The sequence below is a fragment of the Anoplolepis gracilipes genome, chromosome 2 (genome assembly GCF_047496725.1).
Source record: "Anoplolepis gracilipes chromosome 2, ASM4749672v1, whole genome shotgun sequence".
Classification (NCBI taxonomy): Eukaryota; Metazoa; Arthropoda; class Insecta; order Hymenoptera; family Formicidae; genus Anoplolepis; species Anoplolepis gracilipes.
The window spans coordinates 9,185,430-9,206,919 of NC_132971.1; the positions used below are offsets into that span (position 1 = coordinate 9,185,430).

The window sequence follows — 21,490 nt, forward strand, 5'->3', positions numbered from 1 at the left end:
TTAATTATTTTAAAGGCGGAGATAAATGCAGATGTTAAAATTATAAAATATAGTAAAAAAATTGGAGGGTTAATAAGTGAAATTATGTATAAAGGAATAATTTTTTGAATTGTTAAAAAAATAAATAATGAATATCAATCTAAAAAAATAGCTACAGAAGGGATTCATGAATGAAATGGGGGGATCCCTAATTTAATTATAATAGAGATAAAAAAATTGATTATAATAAAATTTATTTGTATATATATAAAATTATTAATAATTAAAGTTAACATTATTATTAAGGAAGCTAAAGCTTGAATGAGATAATATAAAAAAATAATTTTTTTATTTTTTAATTTAATTGATAAAAAACAAATGAATAAAAAATTATTAATTTCCATAATAATACAAATTATTAATAAATCGTATAAAAATAAAGAAATAAAAGAAAAATAAATTAAATAAGACATTAAAAAAAATTTTATGAATAAATTATGATGCATATAAATAAAATTAATTTTTTAGTTGTATTAAACTTTGAATAAATATTGAATATTAATATTATATTTTAATGTATTATAAAGCATAAAAATTTTTGAAATTTTTTGAGATAGTTTAAATCTATTAAATATAAAAAAATTAATTTAAATGAAAACATATATAAATTATGTATGATTTATTCTATCAAAATAATCCTTTTATCAGGCATATCATTAAATAAATTTTTAGTTATTAATAAAATTTAAATAGCAAAAATAATTAATTAAATAAGAGAAAGATAAAATTTCTATATTTAGGGTATGAACCTAAAAGCTTAGAGAATTAGCTTACTTACTTTAATTAAATAAATATAAATTAGTATAATATTTTTGAAAATTGACTATTAATCATTAGTTAAAATTAAATATGATAAGTAAATTTAATTTAAAAAAAGGTTATAAGTAAATTTAAATAAATAATTTAAATTAAATTTGTATTAGTAAAAATAATAAAAGAATTTATTAAAATTAAAGTAGTTATAAAGATTAATTAATAAATTAAATAATAAAATATTATAAATAAAATTATTATAAAAATTGATTTTTTAAAAATAATTAGTTATTATAGAATTAAAAAAGTATAATTAGTTAAAATAAAATTCAGAGGGAGAGAGTAATTTTATTTAAATTTAATAATTGACTATTTTAATTATATGTATTTATAAAAAAAAAATATATTATTAAAATTAAAATTAAAAAACTTATCTATAAATAAAATAATTAATAATAATTAAAAATCTTATTTATATAAATTTAAGGAGAGTATTTTATAGAAAGTAAAAAAAATTAAAAATTTAAGTTTTTATTTATATATACATTAATATTATTTAATAATTATTATTTAATGTTAATAAAATATTTTAATTATTTTTATAAATATATAATTAATTATATATATTTAAAATATTTAATTAACATTAATTATTTAATATTAATTAATTAAAACTTATTAATCATTATTTTTAATTTAAAATATTAAAAACCTAAAATATAGAAAAAAAAAATTATTTATTAATAAAATATTTTAATATATTTAAATAATTATTAATAATTAATAATAATGATAATAATATAAAAAAGGGGGAGGGGAATATTATTTAATTTTTTTTTTATGTATATTATAAATTAAATTTTATATTCATATTAAATTTAAATTTAAATTATTTTTATAATTTGTTTTTAATAATTAATAAATATAATTACAAAATTAATTTTTTTTTTAAATTTATTTTATAATTTAAAGTATAAATAAAATTTTTAAAAATTATATAAAATTTAAATAATTTAATAATATATAAATTAGTATTTATAATAATTAATTAAATAAAAATTTATAATAGAAAATTATAATTTATTATTAATAAATAAAGTGCCAGCAATTGCGGTTTATACTTTAAATAAAAATAAATTTAAATAATTATATATAAATATAAAATATATAAATAAATAAATATATTTAACTAATTTATTTTTTTATGGTGAAATATGAATAGATATTAAAAGTTAAATAATTTTATTTAAATTAATAATAAAATTAAAAAAATTTATATAATAAATTAGGATTAGATACCCTATTATTTAAATGAAAATAAAATATAATTAAATATTAAATGTTAATCATTAAAAATAAAAAATTTGGCGGTATTTTATGATTTAGAGGAACTTGTTGATTAATTTGATAATCCACGAATAGAATTACTTAATTTAATTTTTATATATTGTTGTTGAAAAATTATATTAAAAGATTAATAATTTAAAAATTAATTATAATTATAATTCAAATCAAAATGTAGAATAGTTAAGATTTAAATGAGTTACATTTAATTTAATTAATTGAAATAAATTTTTAAAGTTTTATAAATATTGAATTTAATTGTAAAGTTAAAAAAATATTTAAATTGAATTTTAAATAAAATATGTACAAATTGCCCGTCATTTTCATTAATAAAAATTTATGGAAAAAGTCGTAACAAAGTAAATATATTGGAAAATGTATTTAGAATAAAAAAAAATTTTAGTTTAAATAAAAATTTTTCATTTACATTGAAAAGATTAATTAAAAATTTTTTAAATTTTATTATAATTAATAAATAAATTATTAATAATAAATAAATATAAGAAAAAATATTATAAATTATTAAATAAAATTATATTAAAAAAAAAAAAGTTTTAGTAAAAAATTTTAAAATAATTATTTTAATTTTAATGATAATGTAATGTAAATGAAAATAAAAAAATTTTTTTAGAGTAATTTTAGTTGAATGTACCTTTTGTATCAGGGTTTATTAAAAAAAATTATTGATAAATAAATTTCTCGAAAGAAAAAGAGTTAAATAAATAAATAAAATTTAATATAAAAAAATTATTTTTAATATTTATTTAGAGAAGATATTTTAATCAATTTTTTTGATATTTAATTTTTTTTTATATAAATTTAATTTAGATATAAATTTAAATATGTAAATTTTTATTAAAGTTTAAAATAATTTTTATTTACAATAAATATATTGATTTATATTAAAAATTTATGGGATAATCTATAAATTAATTTTAAAATTTAAAAAATTTATTAATATTATTTATAAAAATTTTATAAAAATGGTTTTAAAATTTAAAATTTTTTGAAAAAATTTAATAATTTATTTATTTTAGCATAGTTTAATTATAATTTTAAAATTAAAATAAATTTAATAAATTAAAAAAATATTTTTATTAATTTAAATTAAAAATTAATAATGATAAAATTAGTATTATTTATAAAATTTATTTTTAAAAATTTGATAATAATTAATAATTTATATTTAATTAAAGAATTAGGCAAAATAAATTTATTTAATATATTTAAATAAAATTAAGTCCACCTGTTTAATAAAAACATGGTTTTTAGAAAATAATTAAAGATTTGTTCTGCTCAATGATGTGTATTAAATAGCCGCAGTAATTTGACTGTGCTAACGTAGCATAATCATTTGTCTTTTAATTGGAGGCTGGAATGAAGGAATGGATGAGATTTAAGCTTTTTAAATTAAATAATAAAAATTTAAATTTTGAATAAAAATGTTCAAATAATATTATGGGACGATAAGACCCTATAGAATTTAATATAATTTTTATTAAAATACATTAGTTTTTAAATTTAGTATAAAATTATATTTAGTTGGGAGGATTAAAAAATTTTATAAACTTTTTTAATTTTATTTAATAGATAATCATATATTTATGAAAATATGAATAAGTTTTAAAAAAAATTATTGAAAAATTAATTACCTTAGGGATAACAGCGTAATATTTTTTTTAAGATCATATTATAAAAAATGATTGCGACCTCGATGTTGAATTAAAATAAAAATTAGATGGAAAAATTTAATTATTTAGTCTGTTCGACTATTAAAATTTTACATGATTTGAGTTTAGATCGGCGTAAGCCAGATCGGATTTTATCTATAATTAAAGTGTAAATAAATTTGTACGAAAGGACTTTTTATTTGAAATTTTTTTTAAATTAAAGAATAATATTAATTTTATAAAAATTGTAGATTACTTTGGCAGAATAGTGTAATAAATTTAGAATTTATAAATATATAAAAATAATTTATATAAGTAATAATTAAAAATATTTATTATTATTTAGTTTTAAATTTATTAAATTTATTAATTTTATTATTAATTTTATTGTTAGGGATTGCTTTTTTAACTTTATTAGAGCGGAAATTTTTAGGATATGTACAAATACGTAAAGGTCCTAATAAGGTCGGGTTAGTTGGTATTTTGCAACCTTTCAGCGATGCTATTAAATTATTAAATAAAGAATTATTTTATGTTTATAAATCTAATTATCGATTATTTTATTTGACTCCTTCAATGAGATTTGTAACTATATTATCTATATGATTATTATATCCGTTTGCTACTAATTTTTATTATTTAAATTATTCTATTTTATTAATAATTATTTTTATATCTATTGGCGGGTATTTCATTATTTTTATAGGATGGTCAGCAAATTCAATTTATTCAATAATAGGGTCTATGCGATCTGTTGCTCAAATATTATCTTATGAAGTAAGGTTTATTTTAATTATTTTAATTTTAATAATTATAAGAGAAAGATACTCTTTTTTGGATTTTTATAAATATCAAATTTATATTTGGTATTTAGTTAGTTTATATCCTTTATTTTTGTTATATTTTATTAGAATTTTGGCTGAGTTAAATCGTAGCCCTATAGATTTTATTGAGGGCGAATCAGAGTTAGTTTCGGGGTTTAATATTGAATATTTTAGGGGGGGATTTACATTAATTTTTTTATCTGAATATGGTATGATTATTTTTTTTAGATTTATTAGAATTATTTTATTTACTAATTTACTTTTATATTCTATGTTAATATTTGTTATAATTAATTTAATAAGATCTTTGATTATTTTTATGCGAGGATTATTACCTCGAATGCGGTATAAATAAAAATATATTATTAGATTTATTAAATTAATATAAACATAAATTAAAATGAAAGAATTTAAAATCATTAAAATAAAAATAAAGTAAAAATTTGAATTTAATAAAAAAATATAGATTATAGTTCATTTAAAAATAAAAAACGTTAGTGGGGGAATTCTGGCTAAATTAAAAATTAATAACAAACAAATTAAATTAAAATTAATTGAAGGAAAGTTATTACTTAAAGAAAATCTAAATGAAATTTTAAAATATATAAAAATTATAATAATAATTAATGGGATAAGTGTATAGAATATTAAATATGAAAATCAGATTAGGGTTTTAAAATAAATTAAAATTAATATTTATCCGGTCAATCGAAGAAAACATTTGGTTAATTGAAGAAAATCTTAATAAAATTTTAAAATTTATTGAATTAATTATTTTAAAGGCGGAGATAAATGCAGATGTTAAAATTATAAAATATAGTAAAAAAATTGGAGGGTTAATAAGTGAAATTATGTATAAAGGAATAATTTTTTGAATTGTTAAAAAAATAAATAATGAATATCAATCTAAAAAAATAGCTACAGAAGGGATTCATGAATGAAATGGGGGGATCCCTAATTTAATTATAATAGAGATAAAAAAATTGATTATAATAAAATTTATTTGTATATATATAAAATTATTAATAATTAAAGTTAACATTATTATTAAGGAAGCTAAAGCTTGAATGAGATAATATAAAAAAATAATTTTTTTATTTTTTAATTTAATTGATAAAAAACAAATGAATAAAAAATTATTAATTTCCATAATAATACAAATTATTAATAAATCGTATAAAAATAAAGAAATAAAAGAAAAATAAATTAAATAAGACATTAAAAAAAATTTTATGAATAAATTATGATGCATATAAATAAAATTAATTTTTTAGTTGTATTAAACTTTGAATAAATATTGAATATTAATATTATATTTTAATGTATTATAAAGCATAAAAATTTTTGAAATTTTTTGAGATAGTTTAAATCTATTAAATATAAAAAAATTAATTTAAATGAAAACATATATAAATTATGTATGATTTATTCTATCAAAATAATCCTTTTATCAGGCATATCATTAAATAAATTTTTAGTTATTAATAAAATTTAAATAGCAAAAATAATTAATTAAATAAGAGAAAGATAAAATTTCTATATTTAGGGTATGAACCTAAAAGCTTAGAGAATTAGCTTACTTACTTTAATTAAATAAATATAAATTAGTATAATATTTTTGAAAATTGACTATTAATCATTAGTTAAAATTAAATATGATAAGTAAATTTAATTTAAAAAAAGGTTATAAGTAAATTTAAATAAATAATTTAAATTAAATTTGTATTAGTAAAAATAATAAAAGAATTTATTAAAATTAAAGTAGTTATAAAGATTAATTAATAAATTAAATAATAAAATATTATAAATAAAATTATTATAAAAATTGATTTTTTAAAAATAATTAGTTATTATAGAATTAAAAAAGTATAATTAGTTAAAATAAAATTCAGAGGGAGAGAGTAATTTTATTTAAATTTAATAATTGACTCTTTTAATTATATGTATTTATAAAAAAAAAATATATTATTAAAATTAAAATTAAAAAACTTATCTATAAATAAAATAATTAATAATAATTAAAAATCTTATTTATATAAATTTAAGGAGAGTATTTTATAGAAAGTAAAAAAAATTAAAAATTTAAGTTTTTATTTATATATACATTAATATTATTTAATAATTATTATTTAATGTTAATAAAATATTTTAATTATTTTTATAAATATATAATTAATTATATATATTTAAAATATTTAATTAACATTAATTATTTAATATTAATTAATTAAAACTTATTAATCATTATTTTTAATTTAAAATATTAAAAACCTAAAATATAGAAAAAAAAAATTATTTATTAATAAAATATTTTAATATATTTAAATAATTATTAATAATTAATAATAATGATAATAATATAAAAAAGGGGGGGGGAATATTATTTAATTTTTTTTTTATGTATATTATAAATTAAATTTTATATTCATATTAAATTTAAATTTAAATTATTTTTATAATTTGTTTTTAATAATTAATAAATATAATTACAAAATTAATTTTTTTTTTAAATTTATTTTATAATTTAAAGTATAAATAAAATTTTAAAAAATTATATAAAATTTAAATAATTTAATAATATATAAATTAGTATTTATAATAATTAATTAAATAAAAATTTATAATAGAAAATTATAATTTATTATTAATAAATAAAGTGCCAGTAATTGCGGTTTATACTTTAAATAAAAATAAATTTAAATAATTATATATAAATATAAAATATATAAATAAATAAATATATTTAACTAATTTATTTTTTTATGGTGAAATATGAATAGATATTAAAAGTTAAATAATTTTATTTAAATTAATAATAAAATTAAAAAAATTTATATAATAAATTAGGATTAGATACCCTATTATTTAAATGAAAATAAAATATAATTAAATATTAAATGTTAATCATTAAAAATAAAAAATTTGGCGGTATTTTATGATTTAGAGGAACTTGTTGATTAATTTGATAATCCACGAATAGAATTACTTAATTTAATTTTTATATATTGTTGTTGAAAAATTATATTAAAAGATTAATAATTTAAAAATTAATTATAATTATAATTCAAATCAAAATGTAGAATAGTTAAGATTTAAATGAGTTACATTTAATTTAATTAATTGAAATAAATTTTAAAAGTTTTATAAATATTGAATTTAATTGTAAAGTTAAAAAAATATTTAAATTGAATTTTAAATAAAATATGTACAAATTGCCCGTCATTTTCATTAATAAAAATTTATGGAAAAAGTCGTAACAAAGTAAATATATTGGAAAATGTATTTAGAATAAAAAAAAATTTTAGTTTAAATAAAAATTTTTCATTTACATTGAAAAGATTAATTAAAAATTTTTTAAATTTTATTATAATTAATAAATAAATTATTAATAATAAATAAATATAAGAAAAAATATTATAAATTATTAAATAAAATTATATTAAAAAAAAAAAAGTTTTAGTAAAAAATTTTAAAATAATTATTTTAATTTTAATGATAATGTAATGTAAATGAAAATAAAAAAATTTTTTTAGAGTAATTTTAGTTGAATGTACCTTTTGTATCAGGGTTTATTAAAAAAAATTATTGATAAATAAATTTCTCGAAAGAAAAAGAGTTAAATAAATAAATAAAATTTAATATAAAAAAATTATTTTTAATATTTATTTAGAGAAGATATTTTAATCAATTTTTTTGATATTTAATTTTTTTTTATATAAATTTAATTTAGATATAAATTTAAATATGTAAATTTTTATTAAAGTTTAAAATAATTTTTATTTACAATAAATATATTGATTTATATTAAAAATTTATGGGATAATCTATAAATTAATTTTAAAATTTAAAAAATTTATTAATATTATTTATAAAAATTTTATAAAAATGGTTTTAAAATTTAAAATTTTTTGAAAAAATTTAATAATTTATTTATTTTAGCATAGTTTAATTATAATTTTAAAATTAAAATAAATTTAATAAATTAAAAAAATATTTTTATTAATTTAAATTAAAAATTAATAATGATAAAATTAGTATTATTTATAAAATTTATTTTTAAAAATTTGATAATAATTAATAATTTATATTTAATTAAAGAATTAGGCAAAATAAATTTATTTAATATATTTAAATAAAATTAAGTCCACCTGTTTAATAAAAACATGGTTTTTAGAAAATAATTAAAGATTTGTTCTGCTCAATGATGTGTATTAAATAGCCGCAGTAATTTGACTGTGCTAACGTAGCATAATCATTTGTCTTTTAATTGGAGGCTGGAATGAAGGAATGGATGAGATTTAAGCTTTTTAAATTAAATAATAAAAATTTAAATTTTGAATAAAAATGTTCAAATAATATTATGGGACGATAAGACCCTATAGAATTTAATATAATTTTTATTAAAATACATTAGTTTTTAAATTTAGTATAAAATTATATTTAGTTGGGAGGATTAAAAAATTTTATAAACTTTTTTAATTTTATTTAATAGATAATCATATATTTATGAAAATATGAATAAGTTTTAAAAAAAATTATTGAAAAATTAATTACCTTAGGGATAACAGCGTAATATTTTTTTTAAGATCATATTATAAAAAATGATTGCGACCTCGATGTTGAATTAAAATAAAAATTAGATGGAAAAATTTAATTATTTAGTCTGTTCGACTATTAAAATTTTACATGATTTGAGTTTAGATCGGCGTAAGCCAGATCGGATTTTATCTATAATTAAAGTGTAAATAAATTTGTACGAAAGGACTTTTTATTTGAAATTTTTTTTAAATTAAAGAATAATATTAATTTTATAAAAATTGTAGATTACTTTGGCAGAATAGTGTAATAAATTTAGAATTTATAAATATATAAAAATAATTTATATAAGTAATAATTAAAAATATTTATTATTATTTAGTTTTAAATTTATTAAATTTATTAATTTTATTATTAATTTTATTGTTAGGGATTGCTTTTTTAACTTTATTAGAGCGGAAATTTTTAGGATATGTACAAATACGTAAAGGTCCTAATAAGGTCGGGTTAGTTGGTATTTTGCAACCTTTCAGCGATGCTATTAAATTATTAAATAAAGAATTATTTTATGTTTATAAATCTAATTATCGATTATTTTATTTGACTCCTTTAATGAGATTTGTAACTATATTATCTATATGATTATTATATCCGTTTGCTACTAATTTTTATTATTTAAATTATTCTATTTTATTAATAATTATTTTTATATCTATTGGCGGGTATTTCATTATTTTTATAGGATGGTCAGCAAATTCAATTTATTCAATAATAGGGTCTATGCGATCTGTTGCTCAAATATTATCTTATGAAGTAAGGTTTATTTTAATTATTTTAATTTTAATAATTATAAGAGAAAGATACTCTTTTTTGGATTTTTATAAATATCAAATTTATATTTGGTATTTAGTTAGTTTATATCCTTTATTTTTGTTATATTTTATTAGAATTTTGGCTGAGTTAAATCGTAGCCCTATAGATTTTATTGAGGGCGAATCAGAGTTAGTTTCGGGGTTTAATATTGAATATTTTAGGGGGGGATTTACATTAATTTTTTTATCTGAATATGGTATGATTATTTTTTTTAGATTTATTAGAATTATTTTATTTACTAATTTACTTTTATATTCTATGTTAATATTTGTTATAATTAATTTAATAAGATCTTTGATTATTTTTATGCGAGGATTATTACCTCGAATGCGGTATAAATAAAAATATATTATTAGATTTATTAAATTAATATAAACATAAATTAAAATGAAAGAATTTAAAATCATTAAAATAAAAATAAAGTAAAAATTTGAATTTAATAAAAAAATATAGATTATAGTTCATTTAAAAATAAAAAACGTTAGTGGGGGAATTCTGGCTAAATTAAAAATTAATAACAAACAAATTAAATTAAAATTAATTGAAGGAAAGTTATTACTTAAAGAAAATCTAAATGAAATTTTAAAATATATAAAAATTATAATAATAATTAATGGGATAAGTGTATAGAATATTAAATATGAAAATCAGATTAGGGTTTTAAAATAAATTAAAATTAATATTTATCCGGTCAATCGAAGAAAACATTTGGTTAATTGAAGAAAATCTTAATAAAATTTTAAAATTTATTGAATTAATTATTTTAAAGGCGGAGATAAATGCAGATGTTAAAATTATAAAATATAGTAAAAAAATTGGAGGGTTAATAAGTGAAATTATGTATAAAGGAATAATTTTTTGAATTGTTAAAAAAATAAATAATGAATATCAATCTAAAAAAATAGCTACAGAAGGGATTCATGAATGAAATGGGGGGATCCCTAATTTAATTATAATAGAGATAAAAAAATTGATTATAATAAAATTTATTTGTATATATATAAAATTATTAATAATTAAAGTTAACATTATTATTAAGGAAGCTAAAGCTTGAATGAGATAATATAAAAAAATAATTTTTTTATTTTTTAATTTAATTGATAAAAAACAAATGAATAAAAAATTATTAATTTCCATAATAATACAAATTATTAATAAATCGTATAAAAATAAAGAAATAAAAGAAAAATAAATTAAATAAGACATTAAAAAAAATTTTATGAATAAATTATGATGCATATAAATAAAATTAATTTTTTAGTTGTATTAAACTTTGAATAAATATTGAATATTAATATTATATTTTAATGTATTATAAAGCATAAAAATTTTTGAAATTTTTTGAGATAGTTTAAATCTATTAAATATAAAAAAATTAATTTAAATGAAAACATATATAAATTATGTATGATTTATTCTATCAAAATAATCCTTTTATCAGGCATATCATTAAATAAATTTTTAGTTATTAATAAAATTTAAATAGCAAAAATAATTAATTAAATAAGAGAAAGATAAAATTTCTATATTTAGGGTATGAACCTAAAAGCTTAGAGAATTAGCTTACTTACTTTAATTAAATAAATATAAATTAGTATAATATTTTTGAAAATTGACTATTAATCATTAGTTAAAATTAAATATGATAAGTAAATTTAATTTAAAAAAAGGTTATAAGTAAATTTAAATAAATAATTTAAATTAAATTTGTATTAGTAAAAATAATAAAAGAATTTATTAAAATTAAAGTAGTTATAAAGATTAATTAATAAATTAAATAATAAAATATTATAAATAAAATTATTATAAAAATTGATTTTTTAAAAATAATTAGTTATTATAGAATTAAAAAAGTATAATTAGTTAAAATAAAATTCAGAGGGAGAGAGTAATTTTATTTAAATTTAATAATTGACTCTTTTAATTATATGTATTTATAAAAAAAAAATATATTATTAAAATTAAAATTAAAAAACTTATCTATAAATAAAATAATTAATAATAATTAAAAATCTTATTTATATAAATTTAAGGAGAGTATTTTATAGAAAGTAAAAAAAATTAAAAATTTAAGTTTTTATTTATATATACATTAATATTATTTAATAATTATTATTTAATGTTAATAAAATATTTTAATTATTTTTATAAATATATAATTAATTATATATATTTAAAATATTTAATTAACATTAATTATTTAATATTAATTAATTAAAACTTATTAATCATTATTTTTAATTTAAAATATTAAAAACCTAAAATATAGAAAAAAAAAATTATTTATTAATAAAATATTTTAATATATTTAAATAATTATTAATAATTAATAATAATGATAATAATATAAAAAAGGGGGAGGGGAATATTATTTAATTTTTTTTTTATGTATATTATAAATTAAATTTTATATTCATATTAAATTTAAATTTAAATTATTTTTATAATTTGTTTTTAATAATTAATAAATATAATTACAAAATTAATTTTTTTTTTAAATTTATTTTATAATTTAAAGTATAAATAAAATTTTTAAAAATTATATAAAATTTAAATAATTTAATAATATATAAATTAGTATTTATAATAATTAATTAAATAAAAATTTATAATAGAAAATTATAATTTATTATTAATAAATAAAGTGCCAGCAATTGCGGTTTATACTTTAAATAAAAATAAATTTAAATAATTATATATAAATATAAAATATATAAATAAATAAATATATTTAACTAATTTATTTTTTTATGGTGAAATATGAATAGATATTAAAAGTTAAATAATTTTATTTAAATTAATAATAAAATTAAAAAAATTTATATAATAAATTAGGATTAGATACCCTATTATTTAAATGAAAATAAAATATAATTAAATATTAAATGTTAATCATTAAAAATAAAAAATTTGGCGGTATTTTATGATTTAGAGGAACTTGTTGATTAATTTGATAATCCACGAATAGAATTACTTAATTTAATTTTTATATATTGTTGTTGAAAAATTATATTAAAAGATTAATAATTTAAAAATTAATTATAATTATAATTCAAATCAAAATGTAGAATAGTTAAGATTTAAATGAGTTACATTTAATTTAATTAATTGAAATAAATTTTTAAAGTTTTATAAATATTGAATTTAATTGTAAAGTTAAAAAAATATTTAAATTGAATTTTAAATAAAATATGTACAAATTGCCCGTCATTTTCATTAATAAAAATTTATGGAAAAAGTCGTAACAAAGTAAATATATTGGAAAATGTATTTAGAATAAAAAAAAATTTTAGTTTAAATAAAAATTTTTCATTTACATTGAAAAGATTAATTAAAAATTTTTTAAATTTTATTATAATTAATAAATAAATTATTAATAATAAATAAATATAAGAAAAAATATTATAAATTATTAAATAAAATTATATTAAAAAAAAAAAAGTTTTAGTAAAAAATTTTAAAATAATTATTTTAATTTTAATGATAATGTAATGTAAATGAAAATAAAAAAATTTTTTTAGAGTAATTTTAGTTGAATGTACCTTTTGTATCAGGGTTTATTAAAAAAAATTATTGATAAATAAATTTCTCGAAAGAAAAAGAGTTAAATAAATAAATAAAATTTAATATAAAAAAATTATTTTTAATATTTATTTAGAGAAGATATTTTAATCAATTTTTTTGATATTTAATTTTTTTTTATATAAATTTAATTTAGATATAAATTTAAATATGTAAATTTTTATTAAAGTTTAAAATAATTTTTATTTACAATAAATATATTGATTTATATTAAAAATTTATGGGATAATCTATAAATTAATTTTAAAATTTAAAAAATTTATTAATATTATTTATAAAAATTTTATAAAAATGGTTTTAAAATTTAAAATTTTTTGAAAAAATTTAATAATTTATTTATTTTAGCATAGTTTAATTATAATTTTAAAATTAAAATAAATTTAATAAATTAAAAAAATATTTTTATTAATTTAAATTAAAAATTAATAATGATAAAATTAGTATTATTTATAAAATTTATTTTTAAAAATTTGATAATAATTAATAATTTATATTTAATTAAAGAATTAGGCAAAATAAATTTATTTAATATATTTAAATAAAATTAAGTCCACCTGTTTAATAAAAACATGGTTTTTAGAAAATAATTAAAGATTTGTTCTGCTCAATGATGTGTATTAAATAGCCGCAGTAATTTGACTGTGCTAACGTAGCATAATCATTTGTCTTTTAATTGGAGGCTGGAATGAAGGAATGGATGAGATTTAAGCTTTTTAAATTAAATAATAAAAATTTAAATTTTGAATAAAAATGTTCAAATAATATTATGGGACGATAAGACCCTATAGAATTTAATATAATTTTTATTAAAATACATTAGTTTTTAAATTTAGTATAAAATTATATTTAGTTGGGAGGATTAAAAAATTTTATAAACTTTTTTAATTTTATTTAATAGATAATCATATATTTATGAAAATATGAATAAGTTTTAAAAAAAATTATTGAAAAATTAATTACCTTAGGGATAACAGCGTAATATTTTTTTTAAGATCATATTATAAAAAATGATTGCGACCTCGATGTTGAATTAAAATAAAAATTAGATGGAAAAATTTAATTATTTAGTCTGTTCGACTATTAAAATTTTACATGATTTGAGTTTAGATCGGCGTAAGCCAGATCGGATTTTATCTATAATTAAAGTGTAAATAAATTTGTACGAAAGGACTTTTTATTTGAAATTTTTTTTAAATTAAAGAATAATATTAATTTTATAAAAATTGTAGATTACTTTGGCAGAATAGTGTAATAAATTTAGAATTTATAAATATATAAAAATAATTTATATAAGTAATAATTAAAAATATTTATTATTATTTAGTTTTAAATTTATTAAATTTATTAATTTTATTATTAATTTTATTGTTAGGGATTGCTTTTTTAACTTTATTAGAGCGGAAATTTTTAGGATATGTACAAATACGTAAAGGTCCTAATAAGGTCGGGTTAGTTGGTATTTTGCAACCTTTCAGCGATGCTATTAAATTATTAAATAAAGAATTATTTTATGTTTATAAATCTAATTATCGATTATTTTATTTGACTCCTTCAATGAGATTTGTAACTATATTATCTATATGATTATTATATCCGTTTGCTACTAATTTTTATTATTTAAATTATTCTATTTTATTAATAATTATTTTTATATCTATTGGCGGGTATTTCATTATTTTTATAGGATGGTCAGCAAATTCAATTTATTCAATAATAGGGTCTATGCGATCTGTTGCTCAAATATTATCTTATGAAGTAAGGTTTATTTTAATTATTTTAATTTTAATAATTATAAGAGAAAGATACTCTTTTTTGGATTTTTATAAATATCAAATTTATATTTGGTATTTAGTTAGTTTATATCCTTTATTTTTGTTATATTTTATTAGAATTTTGGCTGAGTTAAATCGTAGCCCTATAGATTTTATTGAGGGCGAATCAGAGTTAGTTTCGGGGTTTAATATTGAATATTTTAGGGGGGGATTTACATTAATTTTTTTATCTGAATATGGTATGATTATTTTTTTTAGATTTATTAGAATTATTTTATTTACTAATTTACTTTTATATTCTATGTTAATATTTGTTATAATTAATTTAATAAGATCTTTGATTATTTTTATGCGAGGATTATTACCTCGAATGCGGTATAAATAAAAATATATTATTAGATTTATTAAATTAATATAAACATAAATTAAAATGAAAGAATTTAAAATCATTAAAATAAAAATAAAGTAAAAATTTGAATTTAATAAAAAAATATAGATTATAGTTCATTTAAAAATAAAAAACGTTAGTGGGGGAATTCTGGCTAAATTAAAAATTAATAACAAACAAATTAAATTAAAATTAATTGAAGGAAAGTTATTACTTAAAGAAAATCTAAATGAAATTTTAAAATATATAAAAATTATAATAATAATTAATGGGATAAGTGTATAGAATATTAAATATGAAAATCAGATTAGGGTTTTAAAATAAATTAAAATTAATATTTATCCGGTCAATCGAAGAAAACATTTGGTTAATTGAAGAAAATCTTAATAAAATTTTAAAATTTATTGAATTAATTATTTTAAAGGCGGAGATAAATGCAGATGTTAAAATTATAAAATATAGTAAAAAAATTGGAGGGTTAATAAGTGAAATTATGTATAAAGGAATAATTTTTTGAATTGTTAAAAAAATAAATAATGAATATCAATCTAAAAAAATAGCTACAGAAGGGATTCATGAATGAAATGGGGGGATCCCTAATTTAATTATAATAGAGATAAAAAAATTGATTATAATAAAATTTATTTGTATATATATAAAATTATTAATAATTAAAGTTAACATTATTATTAAGGAAGCTAAAGCTTGAATGAGATAATATAAAAAAATAATTTTTTTATTTTTTAATTTAATTGATAAAAAACAAATGAATAAAAAATTATTAATTTCCATAATAATACAAATTATTAATAAATCGTATAAAAATAAAGAAATAAAAGAAAAATAAATTAAATAAGACATTAAAAAAAATTTTATGAATAAATTATGATGCATATAAATAAAATTAATTTTTTAGTTGTATTAAACTTTGAATAAATATTGAATATTAATATTATATTTTAATGTATTATAAAGCATAAAAATTTTTGAAATTTTTTGAGATAGTTTAAATCTATTAAATATAAAAAAATTAATTTAAATGAAAACATATATAAATTATGTATGATTTATTCTATCAAAATAATCCTTTTATCAGGCATATCATTAAATAAATTTTTAGTTATTAATAAAATTTAAATAGCAAAAATAATTAATTAAATAAGAGAAAGATAAAATTTCTATATTTAGGGTATGAACCTAAAAGCTTAGAGAATTAGCTTACTTACTTTAATTAAATAAATATAAATTAGTATAATATTTTTGAAAATTGACTATTAATCATTAGTTAAAATTAAATATGATAAGTAAATTTAATTTAAAAAAAGGTTATAAGTAAATTTAAATAAATAATTTAAATTAAATTTGTATTAGTAAAAATAATAAAAGAATTTATTAAAATTAAAGTAGTTATAAAGATTAATTAATAAATTAAATAATAAAATATTATAAATAAAATTATTATAAAAATTGATTTTTTAAAAATAATTAGTTATTATAGAATTAAAAAAGTATAATTAGTTAAAATAAAATTCAGAGGGAGAGAGTAATTTTATTTAAATTTAATAATTGACTCTTTTAATTATATGTATTTATAAAAAAAAAATATATTATTAAAATTAAAATTAAAAAACTTATCTATAAATAAAATAATTAATAATAATTAAAAATCTTATTTATATAAATTTAAGGAGAGTATTTTATAGAAAGTAAAAAAAATTAAAAATTTAAGTTTTTATTTATATATACATTAATATTATTTAATAATTATTATTTAATGTTAATAAAATATTTTAATTATTTTTATAAATATATAATTAATTATATATATTTAAAATATTTAATTAACATTAATTATTTAATATTAATTAATTAAAACTTATTAATCATTATTTTTAATTTAAAATATTAAAAACCTAAAATATAGAAAAAAAAAATTATTTATTAATAAAATATTTTAATATATTTAAATAATTATTAATAATTAATAATAATGATAATAATATAAAAAAGGGGGGGGGAATATTATTTAATTTTTTTTTTATGTATATTATAAATTAAATTTTATATTCATATTAAATTTAAATTTAAATTATTTTTATAATTTGTTTTTAATAATTAATAAATATAATTACAAAATTAATTTTTTTTTTAAATTTATTTTATAATTTAAAGTATAAATAAAATTTTAAAAAATTATATAAAATTTAAATAATTTAATAATATATAAATTAGTATTTATAATAATTAATTAAATAAAAATTTATAATAGAAAATTATAATTTATTATTAATAAATAAAGTGCCAGTAATTGCGGTTTATACTTTAAATAAAAATAAATTTAAATAATTATATATAAATATAAAATATATAAATAAATAAATATATTTAACTAATTTATTTTTTTATGGTGAAATATGAATAGATATTAAAAGTTAAATAATTTTATTTAAATTAATAATAAAATTAAAAAAATTTATATAATAAATTAGGATTAGATACCCTATTATTTAAATGAAAATAAAATATAATTAAATATTAAATGTTAATCATTAAAAATAAAAAATTTGGCGGTATTTTATGATTTAGAGGAACTTGTTGATTAATTTGATAATCCACGAATAGAATTACTTAATTTAATTTTTATATATTGTTGTTGAAAAATTATATTAAAAGATTAATAATTTAAAAATTAATTATAATTATAATTCAAATCAAAATGTAGAATAGTTAAGATTTAAATGAGTTACATTTAATTTAATTAATTGAAATAAATTTTAAAAGTTTTATAAATATTGAATTTAATTGTAAAGTTAAAAAAATATTTAAATTGAATTTTAAATAAAATATGTACAAATTGCCCGTCATTTTCATTAATAAAAATTTATGGAAAAAGTCGTAACAAAGTAAATATATTGGAAAATGTATTTAGAATAAAAAAAAATTTTAGTTTAAATAAAAATTTTTCATTTACATTGAAAAGATTAATTAAAAATTTTTTAAATTTTATTATAATTAATAAATAAATTATTAATAATAAATAAATATAAGAAAAAATATTATAAATTATTAAATAAAATTATATTAAAAAAAAAAAAGTTTTAGTAAAAAATTTTAAAATAATTATTTTAATTTTAATGATAATGTAATGTAAATGAAAATAAAAAAATTTTTTTAGAGTAATTTTAGTTGAATGTACCTTTTGTATCAGGGTTTATTAAAAAAAATTATTGATAAATAAATTTCTCGAAAGAAAAAGAGTTAAATAAATAAATAAAATTTAATATAAAAAAATTATTTTTAATATTTATTTAGAGAAGATATTTTAATCAATTTTTTTGATATTTAATTTTTTTTTATATAAATTTAATTTAGATATAAATTTAAATATGTAAATTTTTATTAAAGTTTAAAATAATTTTTATTTACAATAAATATATTGATTTATATTAAAAATTTATGGGATAATCTATAAATTAATTTTAAAATTTAAAAAATTTATTAATATTATTTATAAAAATTTTATAAAAATGGTTTTAAAATTTAAAATTTTTTGAAAAAATTTAATAATTTATTTATTTTAGCATAGTTTAATTATAATTTTAAAATTAAAATAAATTTAATAAATTAAAAAAATATTTTTATTAATTTAAATTAAAAATTAATAATGATAAAATTAGTATTATTTATAAAATTTATTTTTAAAAATTTGATAATAATTAATAATTTATATTTAATTAAAGAATTAGGCAAAATAAATTTATTTAATATATTTAAATAAAATTAAGTCCACCTGTTTAATAAAAACATGGTTTTTAGAAAATAATTAAAGATTTGTTCTGCTCAATGATGTGTATTAAATAGCCGCAGTAATTTGACTGTGCTAACGTAGCATAATCATTTGTCTTTTAATTGGAGGCTGGAATGAAGGAATGGATGAGATTTAAGCTTTTTAAATTAAATAATAAAAATTTAAATTTTGAATAAAAATGTTCAAATAATATTATGGGACGATAAGACCCTATAGAATTTAATATAATTTTTATTAAAATACATTAGTTTTTAAATTTAGTATAAAATTATATTTAGTTGGGAGGATTAAAAAATTTTATAAACTTTTTTAATTTTATTTAATAGATAATCATATATTTATGAAAATATGAATAAGTTTTAAAAAAAATTATTGAAAAATTAATTACCTTAGGGATAACAGCGTAATATTTTTTTTAAGATCATATTATAAAAAATGATTGCGACCTCGATGTTGAATTAAAATAAAAATTAGATGGAAAAATTTAATTATTTAGTCTGTTCGACTATTAAAATTTTACATGATTTGAGTTTAGATCGGCGTAAGCCAGATCGGATTTTATCTATAATTAAAGTGTAAATAAATTTGTACGAAAGGACTTTTTATTTGAAATTTTTTTTAAATTAAAGAATAATATTAATTTTATAAAAATTGTAGATTACTTTGGCAGAATAGTGTAATAAATTTAGAATTTATAAATATATAAAAATAATTTATATAAGTAATAATTAAAAATATTTATTATTATTTAGTTTTAAATTTATTAAATTTATTAATTTTATTATTAATTTTATTGTTAGGGATTGCTTTTTTAACTTTATTAGAGCGGAAATTTTTAGGATATGTACAAATACGTAAAGGTCCTAATAAGGTCGGGTTAGTTGGTATTTTGCAACCTTTCAGCGATGCTATTAAATTATTAAATAAAGAATTATTTTATGTTTATAAATCTAATTATCGATTATTTTATTTGACTCCTTTAATGAGATTTGTAACTATATTATCTATATGATTATTATATCCGTTTGCTACTAATTTTTATTATTTAAATTATTCTATTTTATTAATAATTATTTTTATATCTATTGGCGGGTATTTCATTATTTTTATAGGATGGTCAGCAAATTCAATTTATTCAATAATAGGGTCTATGCGATCTGTTGCTCAAATATTATCTTATGAAGTAAGGTTTATTTTAATTATTTTAATTTTAATAATTATAAGAGAAAGATACTCTTTTTTGGATTTTTATAAATATCAAATTTATATTTGGTATTTAGTTAGTTTATATCCTTTATTTTTGTTATATTTTATTAGAATTTTGGCTGAGTTAAATCGTAGCCCTATAGATTTTATTGAGGGCGAATCAGAGTTAGTTTCGGGGTTTAATATTGAATATTTTAGGGGGGGATTTACATTAATTTTTTTATCTGAATATGGTATGATTATTTTTTTTAGATTTATTAGAATTATTTTATTTACTAATTTACTTTTATATTCTATGTTAATATTTGTTATAATTAATTTAATAAGATCTTTGATTATTTTTATGCGAGGATTATTACCTCGAATGCGGTATAAATAAAAATATATTATTAGATTTATTAAATTAATATAAACATAAATTAAAATGAAAGAATTTAAAATCATTAAAATAAAAATAAAGTAAAAATTTGAATTTAATAAAAAAATATAGATTATAGTTCATTTAAAAATAAAAAACGTTAGTGGGGGAATTCTGGCTAAATTAAAAATTAATAACAAACAAATTAAATTAAAATTAATTGAAGGAAAGTTATTACTTAAAGAAAATCTAAATGAAATTTTAAAATATATAAAAATTATAATAATAATTAATGGGATAAGTGTATAGAATATTAAATATGAAAATCAGATTAGGG

General features: G+C 13.4%; 1 pseudogene; it reads left to right on the forward strand.

Annotated features, from left to right (window-relative positions):
• The window catches only part of LOC140674208 (uncharacterized), a 48,069-nt pseudogene extending 26,895 nt beyond the window's left edge, over positions 1-21,174 (forward strand).
• The last annotated feature ends 316 nt before the right edge of the window (positions 21,175-21,490 follow it).